This window comes from Anomaloglossus baeobatrachus, chromosome 6 (assembly GCF_048569485.1).
Source record: "Anomaloglossus baeobatrachus isolate aAnoBae1 chromosome 6, aAnoBae1.hap1, whole genome shotgun sequence".
Lineage (NCBI taxonomy): Eukaryota > Metazoa > Chordata > Amphibia > Anura > Aromobatidae > Anomaloglossus > Anomaloglossus baeobatrachus.
In genome coordinates this window covers 557,429,738-557,449,851 of record NC_134358.1, presented here as the reverse complement: position 1 = coordinate 557,449,851, position 20,114 = coordinate 557,429,738, and the positions used below count along the sequence as shown (strand labels likewise).

The 20,114-nt window shown below is 47.7% G+C and overlaps 1 protein-coding gene across 1 annotated transcript in view; it reads left to right on the top strand.

Moving 5' to 3' along the window:
• THSD7A (thrombospondin type 1 domain containing 7A) overlaps positions 1-20,114 on the top strand; it is a 701,817-nt gene that overhangs the window by 49,084 nt on the left and 632,619 nt on the right. The window contains exon 2 of the mRNA XM_075315710.1: positions 12,373-12,475. The gene's annotated coding sequence lies outside the window, so the exon portion shown is untranslated. The remainder of the gene's footprint in view (positions 1-12,372; positions 12,476-20,114) is intronic.

Below are 20,114 nucleotides of genomic sequence, written 5' to 3'. Positions count from 1 at the left end.
TTCACTGGAAGAAGGAGATTTCCCGAAACTGTGGAATTCTCCTTAACACTCCCTTTACTTTACCTCCTGAGCACGTTTTGTCTATACCTCTGTGAGTGTCAATTTTGGTTTCTTCCCGTCTATGTTTTGTGTGGGATTAACCACTTCAGTCCTGGCTCTCTCCTGGGTAAGGAAGTATTAGATCAGGGCTTTTCAGGAGTTAGGGTTACACTGGCGGCCCAGACCTCACCACCATCAAGTGTACCTCCTGAGAAAAGGGACAGTTAGGGATTTCCCTAGTTTGAATGCCAGTTTAGGAGCCCCATTCCCAGTTCTGTGTCACTCATCATGACAGGAATGTGGCCGACACTGTTATGGAGAGTTGTGACCCCAAAGCAAAGTCTACAGCGGAGTTACGCAGGCGGTCCAGACCTCACCACCATCAGGTGTAGCTCTGGCAAAGGGACAGTTAGGGCTTTCCCCTAGCCTGAAGGCCACTTTTGGAGTCCCATTCCCAGTTCTATGTCACTCATTGTGACAGGAATGTGGCCGACACTGTTATGGAGAGCTGTGGCCCCAAAGCAAACTCTACAGCTCGAGTTACGCTGGCAGTCTAGACCTCACCACCATCAGGTGTACCTCTGGGATAAGGGACAGTTAGGGACTTTCCTAGTCTGAAAGACAGTTTAGTAGTCCCATTCCTAGTTCTACACCACTCATCGTGACAAGAATGTGGCCGACACTGTTATGGAGAGTTGTGGTCCCAAAGCAAAGTCTACAGTAGGGTTACGCTGGTGGTCCAGACCTCACCACCATCAGGTGTACCTCTGAGAAAAGGGACAGTTAGGGATTTCCCTAGTCTGAAGGCCAATTTAGGAGCCCCATTCCCAGTTCTACATCACTCATCATGACAGGAATGTGGCCGACACTGTTATGGAGAGTTGGGACCCCTAAGGAAAGTCTACAGCGGGGCTACGCTGGCATTCCAGACCTCACCACCATCGGGTGTACCTCTGGGATACGGAACACTTAGGGACTCCCCTAGCCTGAGGAACAGTTTAGGAGTCCCATTCTCAATTCTACATCACCCATTGTGCCAGGAATGTGGTTGACACTGTTATGGAGAGTTGTGGCCCCAAAGCAAAGTCTACAGCCGAGAAGAACGGTAGCGAAGGATAGTGATTATCACCAGAGGCTGTCACTGTTCTGGAGCAGTGGCTGTCACTGTTATGGGGGTGGCAGCTTTCACTATTACAGGTATTTTCAGTCACTATTATAGAGAGCAGTGGATTTAACAATTATGAGGGTCAATGGCTGGCACTTTTATGTGGGATCACTGAGTGTCATTGACGTGAAGGGTGGTGGCTGTCACTTACGAGAGTAGTGGCTGTCACTGTTATGGAAGTCAATGGCAGTCATTAGGATGAAAGCTTTACTTGAGGAGTTCTTACTGCTTGTTTTACAGGTGGCCAGTCTTGATGTGGATGCGCTGTGGCTTCACTATTGTCGTGCGGTGTCCTGCGTTGCATCACTGGCTTTCTGGTCACACTGCAGAGTCCGACAAACTGCCTGGGATTCTCTAGTTGCACAGCCTGGCATGGGCGTCTGATGCTTCTGGCTTCACAGCTCTCCACTACAGTGGGAGTTAATTTCTGCTGGCCTGTGATCATCTGCTGGAAGCTCAGGCTGCTGTTCACTATCTCCAGCCTTTATAAAGCTTTGGATTCTGGGGCTGAGTGCCGGATATAGCTTTTTGCTTCCTGGTTCCTATTGTTATCCAGTTACACGGTGATCTGCAAATTGCGGTTCTGCGTCATGTGTGAGTTCTCCATTTGTGCATTAATTTTCTACTCCTTTTATGTTACTCCCCAGTTCACATACGGTCCCTCCTTTGTGTTTGAATGTAGTGTGCACAAGTTTTCGTTTACCCTTGTTTGTGATTATTTGTGGGGTTTTGGTTACTGGGCTTCCGGCCCGCTCATTGTGTGGGGGGCAAGTAGTATCAGAGCTTGGACAGGAGATAGGGCCACGTTGGAGGCTTGAACCTGGCTATCATCAAGTCTACCTTCGAGTTAAGGTACAGCACATGGGCCACAGTTTTAGGGTCAGCCTAGGAGCCCCTGTTTCATTCATACACCCCCGTGACAACTATTAATAAGCCCTGTAATTGTAACAGTTACAAGGGCACCAAGCATACAAGATGACTGCATCCCACATCCATGATATCATCATTCAGACTTGAACCTTTCCATCTGGCAACAAACTAAATCATGCACAAAAAATGCCTCCTATAGTCATCAAACTACAGGACAAGATCTCTCCAGTATTGTACTATTTTTTACCGGTACGTGCTGTTTCATCCCTCTGACGCCCCCTGCAGGCTGTTATCCTATACACGAACGTCCTATTCGTGGATGATCAGTACGTCCCCATACATCACTTTAACACTGCTGTATTTTTAACCACAAACATATTCCTGCATGTATTATTAAAGGATTAATGGAGGCAATGCACTTTATATGTCATCCGAAATCCAATGCACGCCGATGATATTTCATTAGGGTATTGATCAGTTATCAGCAGAGATGTGTCTGAGGAGGAAGCGGGAGTCTTATAGACCGCAGCCAATCCCCCGGCCAATCCAAGCAATGGTTTCCATTTCCATGTTGTAATGTAATAATCCATCATTTTCGCACAATATGGCCGGCGTTCAGATGAAATATTGGTGGATTTGATACTTTTCTAACAGCGATGAAATTAGAAAACTTCTTTGTCGACAGAATGAGTTGCAAAAAGTGGGCACATTCTGGGCTTATTATTCCACCTATATTCCCTGCTTTACAGACTGCCATGGCCTCATCATCTCTAAAAAATAGAGGTCCAAACCCATTGACCTCAACCGGTGCCCTCTTCTGATTTATCAATATGTTATCAGAAGATTTTTTTTATTAAAAGGGATTTGAATGAAAGGCTTGTCTTATGGAAGAGGTGACCCAGAAGCACCCAGGATCCCGGCCGCAGACGTGACTAAGCCTCATGCAACTTCATGATGTCATGGGCCTTAGAAATTGCCAGTGGATCACCCTGGACGAGGACTGAGGATGCTGGCTGCAAAAGTGAAGACCACCCATGGAGGACTGGATGCCAAATCAGGGAAGCACACACTTCTTGCTCAACTGCAGCCTGAATGTCACATTTCCCTTGCTATTTGCAAAATCCCCATTTGGTGTCGTTGGGTTGGGCAACTCTTGGCCGATGACATTTCCATTTGCTGTTGTGATACGTTTTAGTCACAATGATGACAATAAACTTATTAAAAATCCCTTTCTTGACCCTTCACCTCTCTCTAGTACATCCTCTGTCTCTCCAGTCCTACCAGAACATGTCCAACCTGAACTGAAATTGGTCGTATATTGGTAAATCAAGGATCCCCAACTTGTGTCTCCTCAACTATTGTGGATCTACAATGCTCAATATCTCATAACGTAAGGGGTTTACAATCCTTGTTGACATCTCCAGTCTCGCCCAGGATATATTTGGTGCATTATATTATGGTTTGATGTTGACCATGATGTAGACCTTTGGAGGTTCATCATGCCACTATATACTATTTACTAGACTGTGTTCCCGGGTATTTCGCCATTGCTCTTGTCCAAACATCAGGCCCATCAATCACACTGTACAGTCAGTGGTCTCTAACACTGGCTGGAGTCTTTCTTTCTCATCTAATGGTAAAGGAGCACAAAGAATTTCTTATACGACCCCTTAAATATCTTAGGATATGGGTTCTATAAGTGCCGGTCCTAGGACTTCAAGCTACACTTGGAACTCTTCTCCCATCTCTCCCCACAAATAGACACTACAAATCAGCGTGTAGGTTACGGCTGCAGCAGGTACCACGAGGAGTAAGCATAAAAAAATTCAAAAAGAAGTGGACTCCCGCGCTGTCGTAAGAAGATGGTCAGCAGTAATGGTTTAACGTGATTTTTATTACGCGTTTCAGAGATCACATCTCCTTCCTCAGATAAATCACACATGTACTGCTGACCATCTTCTTACGGGAGGTAACTTTTTGAATTTTTGGAGCAGGAAAAATAGAAAGTCAGGAGCATTCTGCGTAACCAAACACTGTGACCTTCTATGGCCAGAAACCACATGACTGTTGACGCGCCCACGGGGTCCGAAGGGTTACTCGTCACCGGGTGTGTGTAGGGGTTCGGATGTCACATTGGCCAGGTCTGGTTCCATGACCCCGGTGGTGTCAATAAATGGGGATTGTAGTTATTCGTGATGCCACGTGTGGTGTGCGGCTATTTGGGAGCCGCCGCTGCAAGAGGTTTCCTCTGAGGGCCGATGGTAGTGCAGTTGGTTGGTACAGCTCTCCACAGGCAGAGCTCAGGCCCTCAGGAAGGTTGGAGTAGTAGTAGTCTTTCAGCGGAGCGTAGGGTTGGAGGCGGTGAAGAAAGGGAGCGACACAGGGGTTGCAATCAAAGTTCACTGATAGGTCACCGCCTTTGGACTGCCGGACTCTGCTGTCATGGGCTCCAGACGATCCCGGATAGTTTGAAGGTTAGAACCGGTGGGTTTCTCTGTGAGTCCTTCCTACCTGCACTACGTTGTGTAAGTCCCTGCAGCTTGAAGCTACGCTGAGACCCGTGTGGCGCCCCTGACCTGGTCAGGCACCACTGAGTACTGCACCCATGCTGGGAGCAGTACAATACAGGTAATCCAGAAGGCTGATCGGGGTGTGATCACAGGCGCATAGTAATCAGGTCTCCCACATTTACCTTTGTTAGGGACCCCTGGGAAATCCAGGAGGGGGGTGTGGCCTCCATGTCCACACAAGGGGTGTGTAAGAGAGTCTGGTTGCTAGGTGGCGTAGGCAGACACAGAGGGGAGGGAGTAGTGAGCCAGTTAGTAAGTGCAGCTCAGGGAGAGCAGACGTGTGGAGCAGACCCTGCAGGCTGTTACAAGCTGACAGCGTCCGCGCAGTGACTACCAACGGGGGAGAAAGGGCTACCTGGCAGTGCCGCCCGAAAAGCTACCTAGGGCCGGAAGGGCTGAGAGGTGGTGAACTAAGGGGACTGTCTTGTAGACCCTGCCCGCACGCGTTACAGGTACCCAGAGCAGGGACCTATTTATTAGGCCTGCTAAACCTGCAGGTGGGGAGGCACTTAATGCTTCTTACCAAAAACACCACAGAGTCCGGAGCCACGTAGCAAAGTGAGGGCCCATAGTTCACAGGAGGCAAGCAGCCGGAGTGACCTGGTCCAGGCTACAAGCAAACGGGCCAAAACAAGGGGAGAAAGGCAGCAGCAACTTCCCTGGGCGACCCCAGCAGGACTTCAAGTCGGGGTCACCCCAAAACACAGACAGGGCTAGGAAGGCGAGTTGGTGGTCACCCTCAGTCAGCCTGAAGGATACCTGGTTCCAGCCTGGTTCATCCCAGCTACGCCCGGGTTACTCGCACTGCCATCAACTGTGAGTAAAAACCCTGAAAGGCTGCCTGGATTGTGTTTGAGTCATTCTGCGCCTTGTGGTTCCACACACTTACACCGGGCCCTGGGGTTTGCCTCACTCTCGGGAGGCCACTACAACTGACTGCACCCACCATCAGCCCCAGGCACCCCTTAATCTGCAGTGGCGGTCATCCTGACCGCAATACCAACAGTGGCGTCACAAAAATCCTAAAGAGAAGGTTCCCTACCTGTGACCAGACTGTTCCTCCACGTGGAGTCCCTGAAGGTAATGCACCAGCACCGACATCACACCTGCGGGGCTCCACACCAGAGTCCTTGGATTGGCTCTGTTCCTGTCCCGTATGGCAGGCAGCGCGAGTCCGTAATTGGTGCCGCCCTTTAGGTCACGATTCCTGGCTCTATATGCTGCTGTGCCCTGTGCCCTTTGTGTGGGCAAGAAGACTTGAAATCCTCTGCCTGGCGGATTCTGCTGGCGGAACGTGCAGTGCCCACTAGCCTAGGGCTCTTCACCCTGTTCTGTGTGCGCTCGGTCCAGAGGAAGCTATGGCGCAGCTCTCCCCTCTACGATCGTGTTCTCCCCACGTCTCACTTGTTCCCTGTTGCTGACTAACTGTTCTGACTGTCTCCGACTGTCTCCTCTTTCTGGTTCTGGGACAGGTTCCTCCAGCCTCCCGTTCCCAGGACCTCTCTCCTGCAGCTCTGCTTCTTCCTCTCTCCCCTCAGACTCTCTCTTTCTGTCTGCATGTGTGAAACTGGCTAACTCACTCCTTTCTAGACACACCCTCCTCCCACTCACCACACTCCACCCCCGGGTAAGCCGGAATAGGGTGCCATCACCAGTGGTGGCTATCTCTAGCATTAATGGGCCACCCCACCCGTGTTCCGGTGGAGAGCTGCTAACTGAGAGTGTTGTTTGCTTTGTTGTGCATACTGGCAATGATCTCCTCCTTACCCGGGATGAATACTGCACCTCAGCCGAGGAGCAGTACCGTGCAGTGACTGAAGCCTCAGGGGCGCCATACTGTCATCAATGACACACCCATGACAGCTGCCTACGGGACCATGAAGGCCCATAAGAGTCCAAGGTTTGGCTTGAAGACTCCATTAAAAATCTGAAAAAGTCTCCCCCACCTACCATGAGCCATTTAGAATACTGGTAACATCTAATGGCGATGAGGGGTCTTTGGGCTCCATAATATACCAAGGTTCTGGTTCAACTACTACCTGTGCATCTTTTATAGCGATGTCCCTCTTAGAGGACATGATGGCTAGAGGTCTCTGTTACGGATTGTGACTTGCCTAATGACCTTAGATCCAAAACTAGCCCTCAACCTCCATATCCTACAGTAAATGGTTCGATCCTGGGTTCATTACACTTTTGTTATTCTCCATCAGCCAAGACATTGATTGCAGAACCTCGTTATATTGATTACCCATTGACCGATTGATGACAGTTTTGTTTTTTTCCTGTTTACAAATCAAAGACGCTCTTGCTGTAATTATATCCCGGCTCTAATGCTAAATATGGCCGCGTGCTTCACTTGTACCAATTATGACGACCCCTTCGTAGGAGATATAAGCAAATTTACAATTAGCGTTTCCGAAACCATCTGCACTCCATTAAATCAGGTAATTGCGGCAGTGAATGGAAGAGGGTTGTGTTCTGTTTTTGTGTAATGAGGCTGAAATTTGGAGGCTGATTAGGTTAACAAATGGCGATGGCTGGAGAATACCTAATGTGATCGAGCTGGAGCCTGACTCCCTAATTCAATCACGTAGGAAAATACAGGCTCGGAACAAAAGGGACAGCGATGGGTGGAGAGGATCTCCCATAAATTTGGATTTTCAAAGTCAGGAGAAGGAAGACATCCAAATACTGATACAGAGCCCGATAGATGCTAGGTGGAAAACCATTCATGGAGAGACAATGCCGATGGTCAGCCTCAATGTAATTTTTTCTTCTCTTGAGAAAATACACATGTTTAAACCATACGTGAGAACTTTCAGCAATAAAGAACCAAGAGACCAGCAAAATTCGTACCTGCACTTTGTGCCCATTTCCCAGCTATCCACAGCCCATTTCTTGCCTATCTAAATGAAGAAACCTTCCAGAACACCTGGAGATTGGCTGACTCTTAAGAGTCTATTTGTCACGGGGTATGTAATTAAAAGACAGGGTCCTCTAGGCTAGACCTCAGACTTGAGACCCTGCACTGTCCCTTATCTCAAAGGTAGGCTTGATGGTAGCCAGTTTCGAGCCCCCACTATGACCCTAACTCCAGTCTGATCCCTGATCTTACTCCCCCCTCTCCTACACCCTTGGGACGGATCGCAGAACACAATGACAAAACCCCACAAAACGACACGGACAAAGGAGAAAACTAATACACACATCACTCAAAACATACAGGAGAGACAATATGCATACTGGGGAACAACGAACAAGAGAAGGAAATAATGCACAACAGGAGAATGTTCACACGACTCAAGAGTGCAGCACAGATCACCATAAACAGGAAAATCACCAAGACCGGGAATCGCTGGAGCTAAAGCTGAAGCTATTATTGGCACAATGTGGAAGAGAGATGTGCTTTAAATATGGTGGAGACAGCTGCACCAGACAATTAGCAACCTTAGCTCTTAGGTAATGCTCACCATTCTGCAGGAATTAACTCAGTGAACCTGAAACAGCCGACGCCCGGCTCTAGCTAAACAATCCAGAAGCCTAAGGTTGCTTGTCAGACTCTGTGGTGTGAACAGAGTCTGACGTCACCCTGCCAGCAGGTGTGTGCAGACCTGAACATTGCATGACACAATTTGGCTTTCTCTTATTTCCGGAGCTTCCCTTGTGACTTGGGACACTGGGCACATATGATTTATTGACTCCTCATCATACCGCTATCTCAAGGTATATGTTTGGCTCAACAGGGAGGAATATTGAACTGTTGGTAGAGACACCTTTTATAGGGTGCCCCAACTGTTGTGAACACATTTGGACTGGGTTCTGGTTTGGGGCTCCCTCTTGTGGTCAGTGCTGGTAGTAGAGTTAGTCTGCTTAACAGAAGCCAGACAGCTGATGATGATTGGAAATCAGGCTGCTCAGACTAGGCCTATATAACTGAGTAGTGTTCTCTCGGTCTGGGCCGGTGATCAATGTTGTCTCCTGTGGTGCTGTGGACATTCTGGAGCCTGCCCTATCTTCTGTTTCCACCTGAACTCCTTGCAGATAGGTTTTGTCTTTGTACCATTTGCTGGTTTGTTTTCACTTTCTTGTTGTCTTTATTTCTGTGGTATTAAGGCTTGATTCCTGGTTTCTGTTTGTGTGGAGTTCTGGGTGGAGTTGGATCATTCCCTGCTGGGAATGTCTCTACACCCAGCTCCATATTCTGCAATGTATTTTTGTTTTGTCATGCTTGGAATTAATTTCAGTCCTTCCTCTATATTAGTGTTTTGCTTGGATCCCAGTAACACCAGAGTACTGATATAGTGGGGGAGAGACCGTGTGGCCTCAGTTTTTCCATATCAGTTGTGTTGGTTTTTTGTTAGGGTTTTGCGCGGCTGCAGACAGTGCTCTTTTCTGTCCTTTCCTATATAGATAGTTTAGGCCTCATCTTTGCTGAATCTGTTCTCTACCTGTGTACTGTGTTTCATCTTGTCTCACCGGCTTTACATGTTTGGGGGCTACCTAAAATCTTTGAGGAACTGCTCCGGGGCACATTAGCTTTCCTTGTTTTTCTCTGTTTAGGAACAATTAGCTCTCCGGCTGTGTTGAGGCGACCAGGTCATCATAGGCTCGTCCCACGGCTACTTCTAGTTGTGTTGTCAGTGTGAGGTCTGCAGTCAGCTGAGTTTTCAACCACTCTGGTGATTCTCTGGGTTTCCTAGTTTCTACCCCTTTGATCCTCCTCGATCACTGCATCATAACACCCAACAATAGTATAGTGTGGTTTGCACCTCCTAGCCATGATTTATTAGCCCTCCCTAAGTTCCTTCCACCAGTAAAATATTAAACTTCGCATTGCTCATGCAAATGTTATGTAAATTGAGAAAAATAATGATGCAGTTATATTTTGTTTTGACCTCCCAGTTTTTTGCTAAAATATTAAAAAAAAGTTATATTTTGTTGTTTTTAGTTTTTGCTTTTTATTTTTTAAAAAACCTTTTCTTTTATGTAACAAATGTATTACCATAGCATTACTCTGCTAGCTGCTGTGGTCACCTTAGCACAGTGCTATAGTTACCGATACTTGGCTCCAAAGGCAATTCACACCATACTAATGAAGGTCCGGATTTAGGACCAAAACGTTCATGTAGATTGTTTTTGGATTGTATAAATACATTTTCATTATTTTTACTGCATACTTGTCACAATAGAGTGAGTGGTACGAAAGAAGGGGGAAAAAAAACAGGGAAAAAGGTATTAAGGGGAGTCTGAAAAAAGGGAGAAGGGGTAGGGGTAACCCCTAAACACTCACCTGATACTGAACCCTGGACTTCATATCGTCCGTAATTGGGCTCTTCCCCCTGTGCGCAATCATGTGCCTAAGGCCTGACTTACCCTGGGCTAGCCCTGGCTAGTGAGCTGGGAAGCAAGATGCTAGTCTTGCTACTATAGTAAGACAATGTGGGGAGAAAGAGAAACAAGAGGGAATAAAACAACAAACAGAACACCACAGATTCTACAAGGGCAGCTTCACCTGGGAGGTCAGAATAGAAGAACTATAACTGGTACAAGGGAGAGTTAAGCATCAGTTTAAAAAATGACAAGGAGCAAGTTGCAGCAGCGGAGATTAGAGCTATAAGGAATCTCAGCAGGATCAAAAAGGAACTCTTAACCCCTTCAACACCAAATGATAATAAATCTGCCATACCCATGTTAAAGAGGACCTATGATCTACTAATCACCCTGACCTTCTAATACCGGATACCGCAAAGGTCTCAACAGGAAAAGACACACCTGTGACGATACCATCGAGTGCCAAGTTTTCATATTCCTATATTATGGATTGGATTCCTACTGGGGCAACAACTCTCCCACGGAATGACATACATTATCATCTACTTTATTCATTAACTGGTTATCTTCTGCCATTTTGCTTGCTGCAGAGGGCAGCAGTCGAGATTAGTTTTTGTCCTTGTCTGTTGTGCTTTGCATTGGCAGAGAATGAGATGACGGAGCTCATGTCATTATGCTGAGCTTTTTTTGTTTTCTTTACTGCCCATGCAGAGTGCAGCAGCTGAAGACAAACTCATATTGCCTAATGTGCTCTGCATAAGCTTCTCCAGGTGAGCAATCACTGTGACGCCCCAAGAAAAAGCAGGACTTGCGACCACAGATCACTTCTCAGTGGTGGTGTAGGGGAAGGAAAAAAATGTTGTGCCCCCCAATCACTTTCAGGAGCTGGGACCTGAAGGATGTGAAGAGTGTTTGTGTGGAGGAATGGCCCAAAATTCACCTGAGCAATGCAGGTCACTAATTTATCCATACAGAAGGTATCTTGAACAAGCATGTCAATACTTTTTCTCTGTCATTTCTCATTATTAGGCTACTTTCACACTTGCGTTGAACGGCATCCGTTGCATTGCGTTGTGTGACGGATGCAACGGATGTGTTGCATATAGTGGCACAACGGATGCAACGGATCGTACAAAACAATGGAAAGCTTTTTTCTTTTTTTTTCTTTTTTTTCTTTTTGTTTCTTCTTTACAGTTTTACCGGCAGCAGACTATTGTGAACGATCAGCTGATCACCCGGCGGCCGGGCACTCAGCTGATCGCTCTCAATAGCTGGCGGCCGGGCACTCAGCTGATCGCTCTCAATAGCTGGCGGCCGGGCGCTCAGCTGATCGCTCTCAATAGCCGGCTGCCGGGCGCTCAGCTCAGCGCTCTCACATGCCGGCGACCGGGTGCTCAGCTGATCGCTCTCAGTAGCCGGCTGCCGGGCGCTCAGCTGATCGCTCTCAATAGCCGGCTGCCGGGCACTCAGCTCAGCGCTCTCACATGCCGGCGGCCGGGCGCTCAGCTGATCGCTCTCAATAGCCGGCTGCCGGGCGCTCAGCTCAGCGCTCTCACATGCCGGCGACCGGGTGCTCAGCTCATCGCTCTCAGTAGCCGGCTGCCGGGCGCTCAGCTGATCGCTCTCAATAGCCGGCTGCCGGGCGCTCAGCTCAGCGCTCTCACATGCCGGCGGCCGGGCGCTCAGCTGAACGTTCAGCCACCGAGAAACAAAATAAAGTTTCTGTGATTTAAAAAAAAAAAATTAGTATGCGCAGTGAAAAATAAAGGTTTCCGCCGCTCAAAAAAACTTTACATGCTGCGTTTCTTCTGCCCGACGCAGCGTCAAAATAACGACGCTGCGTCGTCCAGCGGATGCAGCGCTGACACTTGCGTTACAGTGCGTCATCCATACAAGTCTATGGAGAATAGCGCACTGCGTTAACGGACTGCGCTATTCTCCATAGTGACGGACTGCGCTGAACGCAAGTGTGAAAGTACCCTTACACATAATTTATGGATCTCTATGATGATTTTTTTGCCTGTGTGGATTGGATGAGTTGTTACCAACATCTGATGAGAAATTAATGTCAATAGCACCTTTAGATATATATTTACTTACTTAGAAAATTGTGATGTGTTCAATACCATTTTTACCCGCTCTATATGCTCCAGAAAACTCTTGTAATATGGCATGTGTCTACATTTTTATATTAACGATGTTACTGTTAGCCTCGTTTCTCATTCTTTAAGAGTTTTGGTGGTGTTTTTTTTGGGGGGGGGGGCATGAAATGTACTGATTTTATAGCTGGGGTGAACAATTGAAGATAAAACTTGGAGAAGGTAAAACTCGTGCAAAAATTCTGACGTCACCTGAGATGACAGTTATGCTTGAACTCTTGGTTTTCTTTTCCTGCAGGACTCTGTTGCCCTTTGCTCCGCCCCTCGGAATGCGATGGATACATTGTATCAGGATGGAATTCTGCAGTTGTCATAAAGGATCCACATTACCTCGGCTGCTGGTTAGTATTCTCAATACATACTAATGACACAAGCGAGGGTTATGGGTGATTAATAGTATAATATATATGCAAATACATTCTCCTTCCAAGGTGATATTTTATCAGAAAAGCACATTTATCTCTCGGCTTTGACCTCCTGATGAATAGGACTTAAAGGATCGGATGGTAAAGCATATTGCCAGGATGCAATCTACATCTGGGTAGAAGTTGTTATAAATGTGTGAGGATATCGGGGGGCATTCAGGACCCAATAGTTTGCAACCACGGAAGCCACATTAGTATTCAATAACTGAAAAGTGGTTTGTGGTCAACCGGTTTTACACTGTGAATTTTGCACCTATCAAGCTAAGACATTTGGCAAAAAGATTTGTATATTTTGCTCTTTTTGAGATAAGGTTCTTTGAATAGGAGGTTTTAAAGGAATCGTCTTCTTAGAAGGGTTCCATGGTAAAAAGGTGATCAATAACCTGCATCTGGAATCAGGTATAGTCTGTGTAGAAAACACAGCAGCAAGTGGTCAGTTTTCCTGCAGCATCAGTATTGGGGAAATGAAGCCTTACATAGTTCCCATTAAAGTCAATGGTGTTTGTAAAGTATAGACATGGTGGATACTCCTCAGAGAGGGGAGCTGTTTTTGCCTGTTTTTTCTCTCTGGTCAATAAATATTATTACTTAACAGCCTTTAGCTTGATCTTGAGCCATAGTGACTAGATGGATGAACGTTCAGTAGGAAGATCAATCTTGTGCAGCCTAGATAGGTTCACCGGATCTTCTCCACCTAGATAGGCCCACCAGGGTCTTCTCCACCTAGCTAGGGCCACCAGGGTCTTCTCCACCTAGCTAGGCCCACCAGGGTCTTCACTTAGTTAGGCCCACCAGGGTCTTCTCCACCTAGATAGGCCCACCAGGGTCTTCTCCACCTAGATAGGGCAACCAGGGTCTTCTCCACCTAGATAGGCCAACCAGGGTCTTCTCCACCTAGATAGATCCACCAGGGTCTTCGCCACCTAAATAGGTCTACTAGGGTTTCTCCACCTAAATAGGTCCACCAGGGTCTTTTCCACCTAGATAGGTCCACCAGGGTCTTCTCCGCCTAGATAGGTCCACCGGATCTTCTCCACCTAGATAGGCCCACCAGGGTCTTCTCCATCTAGATATGCCCACCAGGGTCTTCTCCACCTAGATATGCCCACCAGGGTCTTCTCCACCTAGATATGTCCACCAGGGTCTTCTCTGCCTAGATTGGTCCATCAGGGTCTTCTCCACCATTATTATCATAGTATCAAGCCATCAGGAAAAGAGTGTTCGTATCCGCTCACCTGAAATTTGCAGGAGACCACTGCTTCCAAGACTCGTGCAAGGGAAGGAAAGCAGCTGGCAATCTTGTGTAGAGGAGTTCCAGGAAATCCAGCAACAGAGTCGAGGAATTATATTAAAACTTGTAGTTTATTGAGACATATTAAAAGTCCAGACAAGGTTCAGAGCAAAAAAACGAGAGGACGCGTTTCGAACTATGTAGTTCTTAGTCTGTCTCTAGATATGCCCGTCAGGGTCTTCTCCACCTAGATATGTCCACCAGAGTCTTCTCTGCCTAGATTGGTCCATCAGGGTCTTCTCCACCATTATTATCATAGTATCAAGCTATCAGGTTGCCGGCCTTGCTTTTTGTATTGTTCCTTCTCTTCTTCCGACTTCTATGAGTCCTTTTCCAGTGATTGCTCTCTTCGTATGTTGTGTCCAAAGTAGGCAAGTCATAACTTAGTGATCCATGCTGCAAGTGACATGTCTGACTTTATTTGCTCCTAAATTGTTTGTTCTTCTTGCCATCCATGGTATTGATAATATCCTTCTCTAGCACAACATTTCAAGGGCGTTGATTCTTCTTGAATATTAAACCCCCGACTTAGACTTCTTTAATAAGGGAATTAAAAATGGGTTTTATAAATCCACCTTCCTAAGGCTATGTTCACATCACGGTTTTGGTACACAACAGTGCCTCTGTCAGGATTTCTATCTGAAGCTCTTAAAAATGTGACTTAAGGCCGCTTTACACACTGCAATATCAGTACCGATATCGCCAGCGTGCGCACCCGCCCCCATCGGTTGTGCGACACGGGCCAATCGCTGCCCGTGTCTCACAACATCGCCCAGACCCGTCACACGGACTTACCTTCCCTGCGACGTCGCTGTGACCGGCGAACCGCCTCCTTTCTAAGGGGGCGGTTCGTTCAGCGTCACAGCGACGTTACACCAGCGTCACTGAACCGCCGCCCAATGGAAGCAGAGGGGCGGAGATGACCGGGACGTAACATCCCGCCCACCTCCTTCCTTCCGCATAGCGGCCGTGAGGCAGGTAAAGTGAGGTTCCTCGTTCCTGCGGTGTCACACGGAGCGATGTGTGCTGCCGCAGGAACAAGGAACAACTTCGTTACTGCTGCAGTAACGATATTTGAGAATGGACCCCCATGTCACCGATGAGCGATTTTGCACGTTTTTGCAACGATGCAAAATCGCTCATAGGTGTCACACGCAACGGCATCGCTAATGCAGCCGGATGTGCGTCACAAAGTCCGTGACCCCAACGAGATCACTTGAGCGATGTCGTAGCGTGTAAAGCCCGCTTTAGACAGAACCGCTGTTGGAAACATTGAATCATATGAAGCAGATAGAGTCACTTTATGCTCTGTCTGACCTCCTTTTTTTCAGTATCCATCATTTTGAAGTGGGCACAAAAACTCAATGACCCAGTCAGTGGTTTCTTACAAATTTTGTTCATTAGGGCTTCGGACAGAAACCCTGACGGAACCACTGATATATGGCAAAGACACAATGTGAGCTCGGCCTTAGTGTCAGAATTAAGCCTTGGGTCAGAAAAGTTTATCAAACTAAGACTTTTAAGCCCCCTGAGACCTAACCTGAGACCACCCAGAACCAGTCCCCAAATATTCTGGACTACACACCTCTGGGCAGGGTTTTGAAAAACCCATTTGAAGGACTTTCACCACAAAATCCAGTTTTCTAGCATGAACTGTGTCACTATTGGATTTGGCTGGGCCTAAACCGGTGGGTAACCATAATAGTTCCTCTCTTCTGAAATGGACTGGATTCCCCACATAGGCCATATCCCATTAGGATGTGGCAGGACTTGAGGGTACTGTCATGTAGAGGGGTTGTTGGCAGCAAATTTTTAGGATTAGTCAGCTCCCTGTAAAGACCACAGCATATGATCCTCAGCAGGTCCAACACAAGGGTCCAACTACCTGGAGTTCTGATCAAACTTAGTCCTCATTCTGACATCCATTTTTTCATGTATGAATTCTATCCATGCTTTTCACAGATAGAACATATACCCATTATAGTCAATGGCGTCTTATGCACACAAGGTAACTCACACGGGAAAATCGGGTCTATTGCTAAACTACTGCACCTGACTCAACCAGTTCCTGTACAGACTAAAGTCCATAGCTGCACAGTCCCTGGTGGCACCTGCATGGGCTGGAATAACCTAATCGCAACACTAGGGGATGATAACTTGGACCTGACATCTAGTGTTCCTTTTACCTCTTTAGGAAATGGAAAGAGATGCAGAGCACTATAATCATTAATAAGAAATTGAAAACACCTGCTAACCAAAATGAATGAAAGAAAGGAAAAAGATAATCAGAACTCAGACAAAGACTGAACCTGCTGGCATTCAGCAGAGAAGGAAGCCGACTACACAGCACAGCGTCACCAGATCGAATCCCGAGGCATGACGGGAACTGGTCTCGTCTGTGTTGGCGGATCCATTTTTTTTCTTACAAGAAAATCCAGTGAATAATGCCTTCCTCGTTACAATGTACAACATGTTCGCCATACAACTTAGAAGCCATCATGTGCCTCCATTATCTTTACCTTTACCTCATAAAGCGCATTTAATTATTCATTGAAGACTTTATTTTTATCCCTGAGCAATGAGAAACGTTCATCTACTTACCATGATTAATTCAATAGATGATGACGATGATTGCAAAATATGATCAATGTTGATGAAGTTACAATGTATGGCAGCTCCAATGGGGAACACTATAGTACTGGACGCTGTTTGGACTACGATGTATTACTGACAAGTAGTGATGGGTAAATACTAACTATTCATGTTCGGATAATGCTTACAGAATACCAAATATTATTCCATTACTCGTCACGGCAAGAAACATGCCTGGGTTCCCCATTGACTTGCATTAGTTCGTTATTCATGATGAATAGCGGAATAATACTTTGGGACTCTTTACGAATAATTCGAAGACGAATAGTTGCTATCTGTTCATCACTACTGATAAGCAATGCACTAGACAGACCATAGCGCTAAATGACATCACAGCTGTCACATCATAGATCGAGGATGTAGATAAGGACATTAGTAGACACTAGAGAGACTCATCACTTCCCCTCACATTGGTGGAGAGAAGAAGGCATTGTGCTATATTGGCCATGGACTAGCACTGCATACCGACTAATCTCCACGCTGTATGGTGGCTCAATGGTCGGGACTGTATATTCACAGCTTGGAGCAATATATTTGGCTACTAGAGGACTCTTGTTATTTCACAGTTGCTTTCGGTCATTATTGTTCTGTGCAATCTTTATGACCAGGGGAGGTTGGAGGTATGGAGAGGTTTTCACCGGAGTAGTAATCTAAGGAGCTTATAAATGATCTTATCACACCATAGAGCTCCAGATGTTTATGGACCACCATTATGGCTGGGAACATAGAGAGAGAAGATAGGTTTTTTACAGTAAAACCTCGGCTCGAAGCCATTATGGATACATTTTGTGGTACAGATTTCTAATGGATGCCCAGGAGATATGGGGAATACTTTGAGCGGAGTCAGAACAGTATTAACCATTATATACATAACCATTATAACCAGTATTTTATGTTGCCAGTGAGTTTTTTGGCTCAATCAGGCTCCAAAGCCCAGGTGTGTCGGCTACCGCTGCCAATATTGGCGGTCTATTGCACTACTAAAGATCATGACTTAATAGTGTTGGTGTATCTCACTTGGTTAGGTGGACCCTCAAACATGTTGGTCATAATGCCAGACTGTCATAATGCAGTGAACTGGTTGGAGTAGTGGAGGCCGTAGAACCTGGATAGCAGCTAGGGGCACAGTAGGTGTAGACTCAGGAAGGGTAGACTGAAGGTACAGAGACGAGATACCGGCACAGAGGACTCGTTAGTGGCTGCTCTTGTCCGCTGTCCTGAATGTCTTCAGAAAGACTGCACGGACCAGTGCTAGTGTGACGCCCTGGACCTCCAGGGGTAACAGTACAGTAACACCACACACACATTCCCTTCCCCTGGTTAGGTGACACCAGTCAAACAAAATCCTTGTTGCCACCTTCTAGGCTTGATGTCCACACCAGGTGGGGCGGAGCCAGGCGGTTGACCCCACCCACCAAGGATTTCACAGGCCTGGAGGCTGGAAAAAGTAGTTAGTTGAGTTCAGGAGTTGAGAGTGGAAGTGTGAGGAGTAAAAACTTTTGGTGTCTGGGTTGGAGCCCAGGCACGTTCAGCAAGGTCGGCAGACGGTGGTGGCCGTCTGCAGGAGTTGGTGGAGGTCAGCGGAACCGTAGGACCGGGGTTGGGCGGTGGCTCACCGGTACCGAACCGGGGAGCAGATTGAAGCCAAGCACCAAGGCAGGGTACTCAGACCCCGACTAGGCTAGGAGCCGCCGAAAAGGTCACATTTTCTGATTGCGGTCTGGACCTCAGGGGTTCATTCCCACCCAAGTCCCGTCAGAAGGCAACAGCCCAACCCGTCCGGATAGGTGCCACCGCCAAGGGCCAGAGATCCAAGGGCCAGCGCCTGCGGGCAAAACGGGCTCTCCCGACAAGTACACGCCGGGGAGCGGACTACCCGTGGGAAGCCATAGGAGTCAAACACACATACACAGGTGCAGGAAAATGACAGCCACCATCAACCCATCCGGGGAGAGCAAGAACACCGCAGCCGGCTGTGGGCCCCGTCCATCTAGCCGTTTGGTTTACCAGAGACTCTGTCCTTCTGTGTCTGAGTGAGTACAACAGTGCCATCCAGCACCGCACTGCGCCGCAATGTTGCACCCGCGCCCACGCTGCCTCCCCGCATCGGCACCTGCACCTATACCCTCCTCCCTAGCTCCCCAACCGGGGCCCCAGAACCAACAGCCCCTACCCATGGAGGGGTCAACACCTTAGCTGCTCTCCACCATCGCTCCTGGGATCCCCTGTCACCAGCAGCGGCGGTGCCCACCATCACCACAACCCGTGGGTGGCGTTACGACCGACATCCCACCACAAACCTCCCCTTTTTCACTCGTGGTCGAGGAGGCGCTGCTCGAGCACGGGGCCGGACCCAGGGCCACCGAGGAGCAGAAGCACCGGACCAGAGCGCCAGTGATCCCAGACGAGCGGCGTTCCCATCCCCTCCGCCCGCGACACTATTCATCACTCTGAACGGTCATGCACCTTCCTTGTGGGCAAAACACTACTCAGACAATACAGGGTGCGGGAATCACACATTGGTAAGACTTTATTGGTTACCAACAGGCAAAAATATATTGTACATTAACAGCAAGAACACAAGATGGTGACGCCGAGAGACGTCAGAGTGTCAATGGTGTTATGGGGAAGACGTAGACTTCGTCCATATGATCTGGGCTGCCCGGTAATCGCTGCCTTTTGGCTTGAGGTTGTTGTGCTCCTCTTCTCGCTGACCTCCTTCCCTATACCTCTTGATCCACTACTCTGCCTGTTTGGAATCTTGGACGAGAGAACCTGGTCCCATCACCACAAAATATTTCTTCGGGAATTCCTATTTATGGCCAGGAAACTCATTGCCTCACGATGGATGGGCAGTTCCTCCCCGACGGTGTGTGCATGAGTGGAGCTAGTAAATGCAATGCTCCCCTATGAACGGACAGTGTATCAAAATAGAGGTTGCCCTGAAAAATATAATAAGGTCTGGGAGATGTGGAATTCCTCTCCTCTGACGTTACCCTCCTAAGTGTAATAACGGTCTGCATTGCCCGTTCGCTCTTATATTGTAGTATATATATTATGGTCTGGTATTAATGTTGAATGATCCTTGTTGTCGCCTTTGGCAGAAATGGTCATTGTGATATTGTTATTATGTACCCTATGTTTTCTTCTTTTGTTTTCTGTGTCTCATTAAGGTGTATATGTGACGCGCCCATGGAGTCTTGAGGGTGACTCATCACCGGGCCAGTGTAGGTTTGGGATGTCACAGCGGCCTTGCCCGATTCCATGACCCCGGCGTTGTGTCAATAAAAGAGGGGATGGGAATGTGGAGAATGTCTTCGTAACGCCACCTGTGGTGTGCGGCCAGTATTAGCCGTCGCTGCGGGAGGTCTTCTCTCTGGGGCGGATGATAATGCAGCTCGGATGGTACAGCTCTCCGCAGGCAGAGCTCAGGCTCCAGGGAGGATGGTGGGAGTAGTAGTCACGTATGGCACAGGGGCGCGATGATGGGAGCGCCGGCAATGATAGGACGACACAGAGGGTGCAGTTCAAGCTCTTTACTCACTGGACTCATACCGCCATTGGAGTGCCGTGCTCCACTGTGATGGACTCCAGCCGATCCCAGATAGTTCG